Consider the following 16422-nt stretch of genomic DNA (forward strand, 5'->3'; position numbering starts at 1 on the left):
TGTCTATTTATATGAGTGAAGTGATGTGGAAAATCTGTGTGTGTTTATCCTTTTTCCTCTACCAGCACAACAATGATAACTATAGTATTTGTTAAGCGCTATGTGCCAGACACTGTACTAAACTCTGGATGGGATACAAGCAAATTGGGTTGGACACAGTCCCTGTCCCATGTGGGACTCACAGTTTCAATCTTCATTTTACAGATGAGGTAACTGAGGCACAGAGAAGTGAAGTGACGTGCCTAGGGTCACACAGCTGACAAGTGGCGGAGCCGGGATTAGAACCCATGACCTTCTGATTCCCATACCCGTGCTCTATCCACTACGCCATGCTGGTTCACCAGCAGACTATAAACTCCCTGAGGTCAGGGATATATCTGTCCTATGACACAATTCCCAAGTGCTTAAACCAGGACACTGCATTCTGAGGGCCTTATTCTCTACTGCTAGCTCCTCCTCTAGACTGTAAACTTTTTGTGGGGTTGCAACATGCCTATCAAATCTGTGGGATTGTACTTTTTCAAATGCTAAATACAGGGCTCTACACACAGTAAGCACTCAATAAATGTCACTGATAAAGATTTGTCACCTGACTGGTGATGGGATGCCCACCAGAAAAGATGGCAGAATGACTTCTATTTCATTTTTGTCCTGAGGCAGGAAGGTTTCAGGTGTGGGGAGGCCTGACCCTGTTCTATGTGGATTCAGGGGGATTTGGGGGAATAAAAGTAACTGCAATATTTGTTAAACACTTACTATATGCCAAGCTCCCCTCTCAGGGTCGCACCTGGAGAGTTTCCGGTACTCTGCCAGTCTGGACTACTGGAGGTCAAGCAGAAGCATACCCATTCCATTCCTAGCTTGGGCAGTGGCTAGAGGGTGGAAGGCAATCTGCTACAAGTCAAAACCCCCCTATGTGGGGCAGAAGCGGCGTGGGAGTGAGTCGAGTGTGGAGATTCAAGATGTCTGTGTGGAAGGAGGCATTGGTAAACCACTTCCATATTTTGACCAAGAAAACGCCATGTATCCATTACCACAATGATTGCAGATGGAGGTGGAACGTTCTCGGAGAGATGTGTCCATGGCATCGCTGTGGGTCAGAGACGACTCGACAGCATAAGACAAAATATGCCAAGTGCTGTCTCAAGTACTGGGATAGATATAGGATAATCAGGTCCCACATGGGGCTTCCAGAGTAAGTAGGAAGGAGAACAGGTAGTGAATCCCCATTTTGCAGCTACGTGAACTGAGGCCCCAAGAAGTAAAACGATTGGCCCAAGATCACACAGCAGACATGTGGCACAGCCGGGATTAGAACCACATTCTCTAACTCTCAGGTCTGTAGTCTTTCCACCATGACATGGGACTTCCCTAGGTCAAGCCTGTGGTTCCCTTGGAGGGTCTGTGGCAAACCAAGGGCAGCCAGACCATTCTGGGCCATTCATTGCCAGGATATTTCTGGGAAGACCATCCAGGACAGTTCAAGATCTCACCCTCCCCCCTACAAGGACCCAAATTTTCTGTCTTGGACACAAGAGACTCTGACTGGACCAATCCTAGGACTGGTAATCCAGATCCTCAGAGGTTCTCAAATCCAGGGGTCCCAGAGACCAAGTTCAGAGCCTGGGTCCTCTGTCTGAGGTAGCTGATCAATCAATCAGTGGTATTAACTGAGCACTTAGCATGTGCAGAGTACTGTTTAAGTGCTTGGGAAAGCACAGTACAATAGAGTTGGTAGGCAAATTTATTCCCTGCTCATTAGGAATTTACAGTCTAGAAGGGGAGGCAGACATTAAAATAAAAGAAAATGAATTAAATACAAAAAGTGCTGTGGTGCTGAGGGTGAGGTGAATATCAAGGAATTAGAGGATACGGATTCAAGTGCATAGGCATAACAGAAGAGAGAACAAGAAAGGGAAATGAGGAATAAATCAGGGAAAGCCACTTGGAGGAGATATGATTTTAGGATGACTTGAAGGTGGGTTGTGTTGTGTTCTGTAAAATATGAAAGTGGAAAGAGTTCCAGGCCAGAGGGAGGATGTGGGTAAAGGGTCAGGGGCAAGATAGAATAGATCAGGGTACAGTGAGTAGGCTGGTGTTAGTGAAGCAAAGTGTGCAGGCTGGGTTGTAAGTATAAACTTACAGTATATACTTTTGCAGTAACGGATGGTGACTATTCAGTTACTTATAGTAAGTGTAGACTAGGTGTAAGTATAGAGAAGCAGCATGTCCTCCTGGCAAGAGCACCGGCTTGGGAGTCAGAGGTCATGGGTTCTAATCCCGGCTCTGCCACTTGTGTGCTGTGTGACCTTGGGCAAGTCACTTAGCTTCTCTGTGCCTCAGTTACCTGTAAAATGGAAATTGAGACTCTGAGTCCCATGTGGGACAATCTGATTACCTTGTATCTACCCCAGCGCTTAGAACAGTGCTTTGCCTAGAGTGAGCACTTAACAAATACCATAATAATTATAGACTGGTGTGGGGAGAGACAGGAAGCAGGGAGGTCAATGAGCAGGTGGATGGAGTAGTCAAGGTGGGACCTATAGGATAAATGCTTGGATCAGCTCAGTAGCAATTCAGACAGAGAGAAAAGGGTGGATTTTAGTGATGTTCTGAAGGTAGAACTGACAGGATTTGGTGACAGATTGACTATGTGGGTTGAATGACAGAGATGAGTTGAGGACAATGACAAAATTACGGGCTTGTGAGTTAGGAAAGATAATGGTGTTGGAAACGTGATGGAGAAGACACGGGGAGGAGAGGGTTTGTGTACAAAGGTGATGCTGTTTGGGCATGTTTAGATTGAGGTGTCGGCGGGACACCCAGGGAGAGATGTCCTGAAGGTAGGAGGAAACGCAAGATTGCAGAGAAGGAAAGAGGTCAGGGTTAGAGAGGGAGATATGGGGAATCATCTCTGTAGAGTTGATAGTTGAAGCTGTGGAAGCGAATGAGTTCTCCAAGGGAGTAGGTGTAGATGTAGATGAACAAGGAGACTCAGAACTGTGCCTCAAGAGACTCCCAGAGTTAGAGAGGGTGGGAGTCAGAGGAGGCGCTCGCAAAAGAGATTGAGAAGGAGCAGTCGGAGAGATAGAAGGAGAACCAGGAGAGGACAGTGTCAGTGAAGCCAAGGTTGGATAACATTTCAAGGAGAAGGGGGTGGTCCACAATGAAGGCAGCGAGAGGTCAAGGAGACTTCTCCATCCTAATCCTCCTTTTTTATGGTATTTGCTAAGCACTTTTTATGTGTCAAGCACTATACTAAGTGCTGGGGTAGATACAAGATAATCTGGTCCCACATGGGGCTCAAAGTCCAAGCAGGAGGGAGAACGGGTATCAAATCTCCATTTTGCAGACGAAGGAACTGAGGTATAGAGAAGTGACTTGCCCCAAGGCCACACAACAGACAAGTGCCAGAGCAGGGATTAAAACCCAGGTCCTCTGACTTCCAAGCCCATGGCCTCTCCACTGTAAAGTCTGATGGCAGAGATTATTCTTCTCATTCTACAGGGGAGGGAGCTGATGTTCTGAGTTGACACCTGCCCAAGGTCACACAGCCTGTCAGAGACAGAGCGGAGACTAAACCATCAAGCTGCCCCAATCCCAAGGCTCCGTTTCTCTCCTCTCCCTCCCCGCGGGTCCCCCCTTCAGCCATCAGCCCCTTCCCTGGGAAAGAAACATCTCCGCGCCCTTCGCCTGGTGCTTGCTGGAGTATGAAAAAGTTCTGGGGGTGGGGGGGGATGTGGAGGGCTGGAGGGAATAGGAAGGGGAGGGGAAACAAAGGGGAGGGAAGGTGATGGGGAGGAGAAGAGAGGAGAGGGGAGGCGAGGCAAGGGGAAGGGAAGGTGTGGGAGGTGAGGGAAGGAGAGGGGGAGGTGTGTAAGGTGATAGAAGGGGAGGGGGAGGTGTGGGAAGGAGGGGGAGGTGTAGAAGGGGAGGGGAGGTGTGGGAGGGAAGGGAAGGGAGAGGTGAGGGAGGTCAGGGAAGGAGGGGGGGGGGGTGGAAGGTGGAAGAAGGAGAGGGGAGATGTGGGAGAGGAGGGGAGGGGGAATCTGTGGGAGAGGAGCGGTTGGGGAGAGGAGAGAGAAAGAGAGGGGAGGAAGGAGGGAGGAGGGGAAAGGAGGAGAGGGGGTGGGGAAGGGAGGAGAGGGGAGGGGGAGAGAGGGGGAGGAGAGACAAAGAGAGGGGAGGAGGGGAACGGAGGAGAGGGGGTGGGGAAGGGAGGAAAGGGGAGGAGAGGTGAGAGGAGAGGAGGGAAAAAGGGGAAGGGAGGAGAGGGGAGGAGAGGGGATGGGGGGTGAGTATGCCCGCAGCTGCCCCTAGTTCCGCGGAGCTCCCCTAGGGGGCAGCGGAAGGGCGGCCCTCGCTCCCGGCCGGCGGGCGAGCGGGCACCTTGCAGGTAGGCGGGCGACCACTCGCCCGCGGGGATTCCAGCCCGCCGGCTCCCTGCGGGCCCGGGCCGCTCAGCGGGCTGGACGGCTCCTGCCTGGGCAAGGACGGAGCCTGGTCCCCCGCGCTGCGGGATGCTGACAGCGCGGGGGAGGTTGGAGCAGGTGGGGAGGGACCCCCGGCTCCCACCTTCCCCAAACCGTTCAACTTCAACTCCCGGGCGGGGGAGGGGGGGAAACCCCCGGCTTGGGGAACTCCGGAACACCCCCCTCCCCGCGCCCCCCGAGCGTCCCCGGGGTCAGGGCTAAGCTAGAGAAGCAGCGTGGCTTAGGAGTCGGAGGTCATGGGTTCCAATCCCGGCTCCTCCACTTGTCTGCTGCGTGACCTTGGGCAAGCCCCTTCGCTTCCCCGTGCCTCAGTCCCCTCCTCTCTGAAGACTGCGAGCCCCACGTGGGACAACCCGATCACCTCGAATCTACCCCAGCGCTCAGACCAGTGCCGGGCACCTCAGTAAGCCCTTAGCAAACACCATCCTTATTAATATTAAGCGGGCCGGTCCTTGCACGAACGATGCGTTCCGGTTGGCTCGTTGTGCCGGGACGGGTGGGAGGCGGGGGGTCCCACAGCTTTCAGAGCCTCTCCGCCCCATCGACCCCCCTCCTCCGCACGCCTTGAGCCCCCGAGCCCCGTCTTACCCAGGTTTCTGAAGCCGGCTGGGGGGTCCCGGGGCGCCTGGGGGGGATGGGGCTCTCTCCCCGCTGCCTGTCCTGCGGGCGGCTGCGGCCCCTCTCCTCCACGCTCTGTCCAGCCCGAGCTCCCCCTCTCTCCTCCCCGCATCCCTCCCCTCCCTCCTTCCCTCCTCCCTTCCCTCTCCCCGTCTCCCCTCTCTCTCTCTCTCTCTGCAGTAGTAGCAACCTGCCCCGCTCCCTCTTCTTCCAATTGCAATGCTCCTCACATCCCCCTGCACACTGCGCGCCGGGCCCCGGAGGTAATCCCCGAGCACCGAGCTGCAGCCATGAAAGGTGGGGGGGTCCCCCGGGGGTCTCCCCGGCTGGGCTTGGCCCGCCTCCCCTCCCCTAGATGGGGGGGGGGGGGAGAGAGAGGGTAGGACCTGGCAGGGAGGAAAGGGTTAACCTGGAGGGGCTTGGGGTGAACTTTCGGGGGGCCGACCTCCTTTCTTTGGCCTTTTTGTCCTAAGGTTCCTGGGGTGTCCCCTCTGCCCTTCCCCCCACAAACACTCTCTCTGTGTCTCTCTGCCTCTGCAGAGATCTCTCTCTCTCTCTCTCTCTCTCTCCCCCACCCCCGACTCAGCAATCCTGCGACACTGGTCCCCCTCCCCCTGCACACTGAGTCCCCGGGAGCTTGGAGGGACTAGGTGTGAAGCTCTTGGGAGGGGGTCAGGTAGGTGGGGAGCCCGGATTCGGATCTGAGGGGGCGGTGTCATTCCCGGGGGAAGCCAAGATTCCCAGAGGAGAGGAGAGAGGCACGGAGGAGGAGAACCAGAAAGAGCCGGAGGGTGCGGGGAGAGAGAGAAAGGCAAAGACAAAGGGAGAGAGGGAAAGGGACAGAGAGACGACCAGAGGTGCGGACCTTCATCGCTTCCATTTGCAGAGAGCGTAATTACCGTTTATGAGGAAGGAAACAGAGAGGTCAAGTGACCGGCCTAAGGTCACACAGCACAGAGCGAGGTGACCTGCCAGCCTCCGTAGAGGCAACTGAGCCGATCGCCTATGGCTATCTGCACCCTACTACTCTTTTTCCCACAGGGTCTAGTCTTTGACGGATGAACCTCCCCTTCCCCTCCTCCAACTTCCCTCCCTCCCCCTTTCTGGTTAAAACAATCAGCTCACTTCTCGGTCCCAGGGGTCTCCTCGCTGTCTTACCCCAATCCCCACTACTGCGTTTTCTCTCAAACTGCCTTCAGAGGGGAGCAAGAAAAAGCCAGACTCTTTCCTCTGTATAATAACTTTCTGACTCTCTTCCTCGACTTCTGCCAAGTGACGTGAAGTTTTCTTGGTGGGTGGCTTAATCCAGTACTCTGCAAACAATAAATACTCAGCAAATACCATTCATCGGTTGACCGATTGGTGGCTGGGCAGAACCGGGTCTAGTGGAAAGAACACAGGCCTGAGAGTCAGGAGATGTAATGATATTAGTAATCCGTAATTATGGTATTCGTTAAGCACTCACTATGTGCCGAGCACTTTTCTAAGCGCTGGGGTAGATACAGGTTAATCAATTTGGGCAGTCCCTCGTGGGGCTTACACTCTAAATCTCCATTTTACAGAGGTAACTGAGGCCCAGAGAAGTTAAGTAACTTGCCCAAGGTCACACGGCAGACATGCGTCAAAGCAGGATTAGAACCCAGTTCCTTCTGACTCTCGGGTCTGTGCTCCATCCACTAAGCCATGAAGCTAACCCCAGCTCCGTCTCCAGCCTGCTGTGTGACCTTGGGCAAGTTACTTAATGTTTCTGGGCTTCAGTTTCCTCATCTTTAGAATGGGGGCAATAGTATCTGTTTCTTCCTACTTTACAAGAATGTTGTGAGGATAAAATGAGATGACTGATAATAATAGCTGTGGTGTTTAAGTATTTATAATAAGCCAAGCCCTGTAATAAGCAGTGGGGTAGGTATCAGCAGATCAGACATAGTCCCTGTACCAAATAGGGCTCACAGTTTAAGGGGGAGGGAGAACGGGTATTTTATCTCCATTTTTACTGATTAGGAAATTGAGTCCCAAAGGAGTTTAGTGACTTGCCTAAAGCCAGACAGCAGGCAAGTGGCAGAGCTGGGATTGATGTAAAGATCTTTTGGAGAAATAAAAGCATTATGCCAAAACAAGCTAGTCAAATTATGATTTCTAGTGGATAGAGCACAGGCCTGGGAGTCGAAAGGACCTCGGTTCTAAACCCGGCTTCACTCCTTGTCTGCTGTGACCTTGGGCAAGTCATTTAATGTCTCTGTGTCTCAGTTTCCTCATCTATAAAATGGGGATTAAGACTGTAAGCCCAGTGTGGTATAGGAACTGTGTCCAAGCCAATTACTTTGTTTCTACCCCAGTGTTTAAAACAGTATCTGGCACGTGGTAAGACCTTAACAAATACCACAGTTATTAACATTCTCCAACTGCAGTTTGTCACATAACTTCTCCCCTCCTCCTGTCCTAAAACAGGCTCCTTTCTCCCTTGACCTCCAAAAGGCAAAACCTAGGGCAGACTCAAAGAGCAAGGCAGTTGCTTAACGGTAATGGCAGTATCTTGGTCTCCACCCCTTCCCCTTCCCCAGCCCCTAAACCCCCTTCCCTAACACCTATGTCCTGCCCCTATTTCCTCTCTATTGCTGGAGTTGGAATTTGCAGGCTGCGGCTCCTCTCTGCCTTTGCTGAGTGGGAGTTGCTCATGTAACTCTTCACCGAGCACTGCCTCTGGAGAAACAAGCTGACTTGGGGATTTTTGAGTGTACTTCTTCGTGCTTGTGTGTGTGTGTGTGTGTGTGTGTGTGTGTGTGAGAGAGAGATAATAGTGGAGCACTTGCCAGTCCAAAATGACCCCTCTCAGGGACCCCTCAGCATCCTCCTTACCCTCAGACAGAACAGAGACATTAAAAGATCAGTGGCTCAAGGTCAAGCCTTCAGAACAGCAGAGAAGGCCACTGGCGGCTGCCTTTCATTGCTGCTCTATGCCCTGCCCAGTGAGACGGGATCATGAGTGTTTCTGCAAAATGGCTGTTAGGTGGTCTAAAAAGCCCCTGTGTCTTAGACACCAATACAAATGGAAAAACAGGGAAGTAAATCCCCAAGAGTGTATATTCAGGGGTGACTCTCCCACCCGCCAGCATGGCCCCCTCCTTCCCCAAAACACACGACTCGCCTCTTTGCATCCCAACTGGCCCCTGGAAAGACCAGCAGTCCTGCAGAATTAGGGATGACTGGAAACTCCGGGCAGGGCACAGGGGGCTGGTCCGGGTATTTGGTATGAATGATTCACACAGAGATGATCCCCAATCTTTGTTCCCCTCTAGAAGAAAGCTCTCTCCTGTCATTGCTGAGCGTGGTTTCCTGAGAGCTCGAAGAATTTAGGAGCAGGTGCTGTAACACCCTCCTAAAGTGTCCACCAACTGGCACCTGTACAAAGTGAGCAAAAACCAGAGACCTTATCCTCGAGGAGATTCCAGTCTAAAGCAGACTATCATGATTCCTTTAAAATGTACACTGCCTGTGAGCAGAGATCATGTCTCCTACAGCTACAGCACTCACCGGAGCACTTAGCATATTGTTCTACACACAACAGGGGGTGGGGTCTTGGGGAGGCAGCAGGGTGTAGTGGAAGAGAGATGGGTTGAAAGCCGGAAGACCCAGGTTCGAGTAGGAGCTCTTCCTGGCCTGCTGAGTGACTCTTGGCAAGTCAGATAACAATAATAATAATACTCAGTATTTGTTAAGTGCTTACTATATGCCAAGAATCATACTAAATGCTGCTATAGATAATTGGATCCCACATTGGCTCACAGTCTATGTAGGGGGAAAAACAGGTACTGAATCCCCATTTTGCAGATGAGGGCCTGAGGAACAAAAAAGTTAAGTTCCTTGCCCCAGGTCACATAACAGGTATAAAATAATAATAATTATTATAGCATTTTTTAAGCACTTACTGTGTGCCAGGCACTGTACTAAGTGTTGAATAATGACAGTATTTATTAAGCGATTACTATGTGCTAAGTACTGTTCTAAGCAATGGGATAGACACAAGGTCATCAGGTTGTCCCACAGGGGACTCACAATCTTCATCCCCGATTTAGAGATGAGGTAACTGAGGCACAGAGAAGCGAAGTGACTTGCCCAAGCACAGCAGACAAGTGCGGAGTAGGGTTTAGAACCCATGTCAGTAGAGCTGGGATTAGAAGCCAGGTCCTCTGACTTTCAGACCCAAGCTCTTTCCACTAGACTATGCTGCTTCCCTTCTTAACCTCTCGGTACCTCAGTTTCCTCATCTGCAAAATGGAGATAACAATACCTGCCTTTCTACCTACCTCACAGTGTCATTGTGAGGCAAAAATCTGGTAAGTAATGTGAGTGGGTAAGTAATGTGAGTAGACTTTGGAAAAATGATAATTGTGGTATTTCTTAAGCACTTACTATGTGCAAGGCACTGTACTAAGCACTTGGGTAGATTCAAGGTAATTGGGTTTGAACCAGTCCCTTTCCCACACAGGGCTCACAGTCTTAATCCCTATTTCTAGATGATGTAACTGAGGCACAGAGAAGTAAAGAGACTTGCCCAAATCGCACAGCAGACAAGCAGTGGAATTAGGATTAGGACCCAGATCCTTCTGACTCCCTCAGGCCTCTGTTCTATCCACTAGGCCACACTATTAAAAAAACCAAGCTATTAATAATATTATTGATTGATAGGACAGTTCTACTCACTGACAGACAAGCACTTGGACTTTTCAATGGACACTACCAAACCACGGAGTACAATAATGAGGAACAAAGTTGCCCTGGACAAGCAAGTGGTTTCAGAGGAATAGAGAGTGCAAATTGCTGGTTAGATTAGGTGTCAGGACACAGGCAAAATAGAAGGAAAAGAGAAGCAGAGAAGAAGCGTGTCCTAGTAGATAAAGTATGGGCCTGGGAGCCAGAGGACCTGGGTTCTAATTCCTGCTCTGCCACTTGTCTGCTTTGGAAACTGGGGCAAGTCACTTACCTTCTCTGTGCCTCAGATACCCCATCTTTGAAAAGGGGGTTAAGCCTGTGAGCCCCATGGGCACACGGACTGTGTCTAACCTGATTATCTTGTATCTACCCCAGTGCTTAGTACAATGCCTGGCACGTAGTGTTGAAAAAATACCATGAAAAAAAGGAGGCAGGAGGAAGGATGAGGAAGACCCGATTGGGATGGGGAGTTGGAAGGAATCAATCATATTTATTGAGCACTTACTCTGTGCAGAGCACTGTACTAAGTACTTGCGAGAATATACTCCAACAGTGTAACAGACACATTCCCTGCCCACAATGAGTTTACAGTCTAGAGGGACAAGCTTACAGTCTAGAGGATGGGAATGGTGGAAGAAATGGCAGGTGGAAAACTGGGCTAGTGAAGGGCAAGAAGAAAAAGATCAATTTGCTTCACAGACTAACTATCCTTAGAGTCAAGAAGTTCTTCCTCCAGCCTATCACACCTCTTGCTGCATCTCTCCCTCTGCCCACTCTTTTGGTATTTTCAGTTCTGGCCTCAGTGAGGATGGTGAATAACTGGACAACCTCCCCTGCATAGGAGCCCTTGAGACTTAGGCTTACTACATTTTACTTATATTAATATCTGTCTCTCCCTCTAGACTAAGCTTCTTGGGGGCAGGGAATGTGACTTCTGATTCTGTTATATTGTTTTCTCCCAAATGCTTAGTCCACTGCTCTGCACACAGTAAGCACTCAATAAATACTATTAATTGATCGATTCTCTTCTAATGAGCCCCCACCTGTTTCTTTGTTGATTCTGATTTCCAGACTTTCTTCAGATGCCTGCTGTGCAGCAGACCCTCTCTGTGACAATGCTGGGGTTTTAGGAATAATCTTGTTTCCCCATGGACTCAGCTCTAGTTGAGAGCAGGACACCAATCCAGCCAACCATCCTGTGCCTCAGTTTCTCTCCTTGGAAAATATTGCACCAACAAGGTCTTCTCTACTCTGAAAATTCCCAGTTCCTTAGCGCTGGATGGTCAGACAGCTCCCCAGGACACAGAGTGGACAAATCACTTAATGCCCTGCTCACTTGGTTTTCCCTTTCCCATCTACCAGCCCAAGTTAACCCTCAAACCTGGAAGTGCTTTGCACATAGTAAGCGCTTAACAAATACTATTATTATTATTATTATCTACTTGCCATGCCTCTTCTCTTCCTGCATCCCTCATTCCCTCCTTTCCCTCCTCCCTTATTCCCTCCCTCCCTCCTTCCCCTTTACATGGCACCTTCTTCTGTAAGTTTTCCCTGATGAATCGCACTCAGTCCCACCTCCTCAGCCTACTCTGTGATCCACTTCTCATTCTCAACTCCTTTTGGTCATTCCTGTGTCTGGACTCAAAGAAATGGATTATTTATCAGAGAGGGAGTTCTCTGAATTCACTGACTGTTCTCTAACCCACACTCCAGGAGCCAAGAATAGCCAAGAGTCCATTCCTGGGGATAGTCAGGAAAGACTTGGTGATTGGTGTGGGTGTGGGTACATGTACTGAAACCTTGCTATGAATGTTTTATATTGTACTTTTCTAAGCAATTGGTAGTGCTCTGCACAGAGTAAGCAGTCAATAAATACCAGTGGCTGATTCCTGTGCCTTCTATAAATTTAAATTGAGAAAGGATTTTATTTTTTCTCTGTTTGAAAGATGCCACTGAGACTGCAATTTATATATGTAAGTGTGTGCGTATGTGAGAGAGAGAGAGAGAGTGTTCAAAGGACAATGCAGGATCCAGTATCCCAGTCAGAATGTGCATACAAAAAGACTGTCCTATATTGCATTGTCCTGTTTGATAATGAGATGCAGTGTGGCCTAGTGGATAGAACACAGATCTGGGAGTCAGAGGACCTGCGTTTGAATCCGGCTCCACCACTTGCCTGCCGTCACTTCTCTTCTCTGGACTTCAGTTTGGTCGTCTGTAAAACAGGGACTAAATACCTGTTCTCCTGCCTCTCAGGCTGTGAACCCCATATGGGACAGAAATTGTGTCCCATCGTATTATCCTGTATCCACGCTATGTTTAGTGCAGCGCCTGGGATATAGTAAGTGCTGCACTTAGTACAGTGCTCTGCACATAGTAAGTGCTCAATAAATACTATTGAATGAATGAACAAATATCCCAATTCATATTATTAGTAATATTATGAGTTTATTAGTGTTAATGTGCTTTTGGCACCTGCAGCTGTTTTCACTTTCACCTTCTCTGTCTTTAATGAACTTTTGCTCAAAAAGAGCTAATCCTGTTCTCTTATTTAGACTGTGAGTCCCCTAAGGGACAGGACTGCATCCCACCTGGTTAATTTCTATCTACCCCAACACTTAAAACAGTGCATGGTACATAGTAAGTACTGAAATACCATTAAAAAACAACCCTACACCATACTGGTTTATCCTTGTCAACTGACGCCTAGTTTTCAGCAGTGTCTGAGATTTTACTTTATCAAGCCTTAAAATGTTTTCTCCGTCCACTTTACTTTCAGTTTCCCAATGTCAGATCTCCATGCAGCAGTTGTTTGGGCATCCTGCTATCATTCACTCTCTTCACACAATCCACCAAGAGAAGCTGTGTTGAGTCAGTGGTGGGAGACTAAATATATGTTCCAGAATTTCATCATTTGTGATCCTGAATTTTTTGTTTTTTATTATTATAAAGCAACTAGCATGGCATCCTCCTCATAGGAGATGCTCAATAATTATTTATTGCCTGTTGTATACTGCCTGTTGTGATATATTTGGTTATTTGTCTGAGGGCCAGGAGATTCCTGCCAGGGGTGGTGGGGAGGGGAAGGCCAGAGGAAGGAGTGGGGTGTGTGTGTGTGTGTATTTGTGGCCTACGTACTCAGATGTGTACCCCTTAAGCTTTTGATATTTACCCCTCGCCCAGACCCACAGTACTTAGGTACATAGCCTCATATTCTGCCATTTACCCTATCTGTAATTTATTTTAATGTCTGTCTCATCTAGTAGACTTCAAATTCCTTGTGGGCAAGGATCATGTCCACCAACTCTATTATAATATACTCTCCCCAAGTGTTTAGCACAGTGCTAGCACTCAGTAAATACCTTTGATATTTACTTAGTTTATTTATTTATTTATTTGATCAATTGACTGAGTTCTGGTGTGGTTGCTTTCCTCTGTGTGCTGGGAGAGGAACAAGGCTTTAAGCAAGGAAAGCAGTCTGTGGGATGTTTTTCCCGACCCCTTGGTGGAAATACAGGAGGATGACTTGGAGTACCCTCAACCCAGGGCCTGAGATGACATCCCAACTGATCCTGCCTGCCCCTGGCCCAGGAAATTAGGAGAGTCCCTAAGGAAGGATGGGGTCTGGGACAGATCCAGCCACATGGATCCCTTGGGGTTGGGGTGGAGAGGGCAGTTTAAGGACTGGGGTTATTTGCTTGGGCAGTAGTTGCTTCTGAAATTCACTCTCCCTTTGAAATGGCCTCTAGCCCCCAGTTCTCTGTGTGTGTGCGTGTGGTGGAGTGGGGGACGGTGGGAGGGCGGGCACACAGTTGGGGCGGGGGGGTGAAGGGAAATGTTGCTATCACCATCTAATGGTGAAAAAAAGATGAGAAGTCGCGTGGCCTAGTGGAGAAACCACAGGCCTGGGAGTCAGAAGGCCTGGGTTCTAATCCCGACTCTGCCAATTCCTTGCTCTGTGACCTAGGGCAAGTTACTTAACTTTCCTCAACTGATATGTGTTTTCCCTCTTACTTAGACTGTGAACCCTACCCGGGACAGGGACTGTGTCCAACCTGATTAACTTGTATTTGTGCCAACACTTACAACAGTATTGGACACATAGTAAGAGCTTAGCAAATACCACAGAAAAAAAAATGCCTGCAACTCTTGGGCTCTGCGGTATTCTCCACTGTGATTCTTCTTCTACGGTGACTTCAAGTAGAGTTGTGGAATTGATGCCAACCGGGGACGAGGGAGCAAGAGGGGAAGGTTTTTTCCCTGTTGGGCTATCTATCTCAAGGGACCTGCTTGAACCTGACCCATTGTTAACTTGATAAAGAGATCTGCTCAGAGTAAAAGTTATTATTGGCAATGTACGTGTAGGCAGCGATGTGGAAATGGGGGGAAAAAAAAGCACTGATCCCCATGGGATCAGAAAGCTAAATAGGGACAGTTGTCAAACCCTCCCGACAACAGCCAATCATCACCAAAGTCAATTCATTCAGTTTACCGTTACGGTCCAGAGGAAAGGCATCTTGGGTTGCCTATCAACCTCCGCTCCAAACAAAAACTCCTCACTCTAGGCTTCAAGGCTCTACATCACCTTGCCCCTTCCTACCTCTCCTCCCTTCTCTCTTTCTACCACCCACCCCGTACGCTCCGCTCCTCCGCCGCCCACCTCCTCACCGTCCCTCGGTCTCGCCTATCCCGCCGTCGACCCCCGGGCCACGTCCTCCCGCGGTCCCGGAACGCCCTCCCTCCTCACCTCCGCCAAACCGATTCTCTTCCCCTCTTCAAAACCCTACTTAAAACTCACCTCCTCCAAGAGGCCTTCCCAGACTGAGCTCCTCTTCTCCCTCTACTCCCTCTGCCACCCCCCCTTTACCTCTCCGCAGCTAAGCCCTCTTTTCCCCCTTTCCCTCTGCTCCTCCCCCTCTCCCTTCCCATCCCCACAGCACTGTACTCGTCCGCTCAACTGTATATATTTCCATTACCCTATTTATTTTGTTAATGAATTGTACATCGCCTCAATTCTGTTTAGTTGCCATTGTTTTTACGTGATGTTCTTCCCCTTGACTCTATTTATTGCCATCGTTCTTGTCTGTCCGTCTCCCCCGATTAGACCGTAAGCCCGTCAAACGGCAGGGACTGTCTCTATCTGTTGCCGACTTGTTCATTCCAAGCGCTTAGTACAGTGCTCTGCACATAGTAAGCGCTCAATAAATACTATTGAATAAATGCACCCAAAGGCTAAACCGGAGCACTTTGTTGATCCTCTAGTGTTCAGCAGTGAGATCTAATGGATACCCATTTGTAACTGCCACTGTGGGGACGGAGAGCTTGACTGAGAAACGATCTAAACCTTAACTACCGGTTAATCAGTGAATGGCACTTGACCCTCACATTCCACTCCTCTAATGCCCACCTACTCACCGTACCTCAATCTCACCTGTCTCGCCTCAGATTCCTTGCCAGTGTCCTGCATCTGGCCTGGTACACCCTCCCTCTCCATATAGGACAGATCACCACTTTCTCCACTTTCAAAGCCTTATAAAAATCTCATCTCCTCCAAGAAGCCTTCCCTGACTAACCTCTCCTTTCCCAACCCTATTTGCCCTTCCTAATGTGTCTCCTAGGCACTTGGATCTGTACCCCCTAAGCACTTTGATACTCACCCCACGCCCAGTTCCACTATGTTTAGGAACACATATTCTTATACGCTGACATCTCCCCGTATCTAATTTATTTTGTCTGTCTTCTCCATTAAATTCTCAGCTTCTTCAGTCAATCAATCAGTGGTATTTATCAGCTGCTTATTGTGTGCATAGGACTATACTAAGTGCTTGGGAGAGGACATTACAATAGATACGATCCCTGCTCACGAGAAGCTTACCTGGGTAGGGATCATGTCTACCATGTCAATTCTATTGTCCTCTCTCAAATGCTTAGAACAGTGCTCTTCACCCAGTAAGAACTTAGTAATTGTTATCATTTGATTGAATACCCGGCAGTCATTAAAGTTGGGAGCACTAACAGACCATACCAGGATTGGCTTGATGAAAACGACCAGCATGACCTGTTGGAAAGAGCACGGATCTAGTAATCAGAGGATCTGGGTTCTAATCCTGGCTACACCATTTGTCTGCTAAATGACCCTGTGCAAGTCACTTCATTTCTCATCTGCCTCAGTAAAATGGGGATGAAGAATGTGAGCCCGTGAGGGAAGGGACTATATCCAACCAGATTATCTTGCATTTTACCCTAGCACTTAATATAGTGCCTGGCACATAGTAAGTGCCTATTAAGTACCATTAAAAAAGAAAAAAAAAAGATCTGGAATCAAAGCTTACTTTCATCAAAGCAACCCCCTGCATCACCCTGACCTTGCAGAACTTGACAAAAGGGATGGTCATCAAATCTCAGTTGTGGAATTTAGAACTAGCTATGGAGCTTGCCCAGGGCCAAGCAATCTGAAACCAAGGATGTCCAAGCACCCATCACAAATCCAGGCCACCCAAATACCCCTGAGGGGACTAGTTGATGCCATCCTCAATCCAGACAAGGGCAACAGCACTTTAACCATTTCCCCAATATGCCCCCTCTCATCAAGCATGAGGCC

At 49.1% G+C, this 16422-nt stretch overlaps 1 protein-coding gene and 1 non-coding gene across 3 annotated transcripts in view; one reads left to right on the forward strand and one right to left on the reverse strand.

Moving 5' to 3' along the window:
• SYT2 (synaptotagmin 2) overlaps positions 1 to 16422 on the reverse strand; it is a 150294-nt gene that overhangs the window by 58571 nt on the left and 75301 nt on the right. Inside the window, exon 1 of one of the 2 annotated variants that reach the window (XM_029069239.2) lies at positions 5082 to 5205. The exons of the other annotated variant lie outside the window; for it this stretch is intronic. The gene's annotated coding sequence lies outside the window, so the exon portion shown is untranslated. Of the gene's footprint in view, positions 1 to 5081; positions 5206 to 16422 lie in introns of those variants that run through there. 2 annotated transcript variants of the gene reach the window in all.
• LOC114813546 lies at positions 770 to 902 on the forward strand. Its single transcript, XR_003761263.1, has one exon. It is a non-coding gene; the product is annotated as a small nucleolar RNA SNORA7 (small nucleolar RNA).

Source organism: Ornithorhynchus anatinus, chromosome 7, assembly GCF_004115215.2.
Source record: "Ornithorhynchus anatinus isolate Pmale09 chromosome 7, mOrnAna1.pri.v4, whole genome shotgun sequence".
NCBI lineage: Eukaryota > Metazoa > Chordata > Mammalia > Monotremata > Ornithorhynchidae > Ornithorhynchus > Ornithorhynchus anatinus.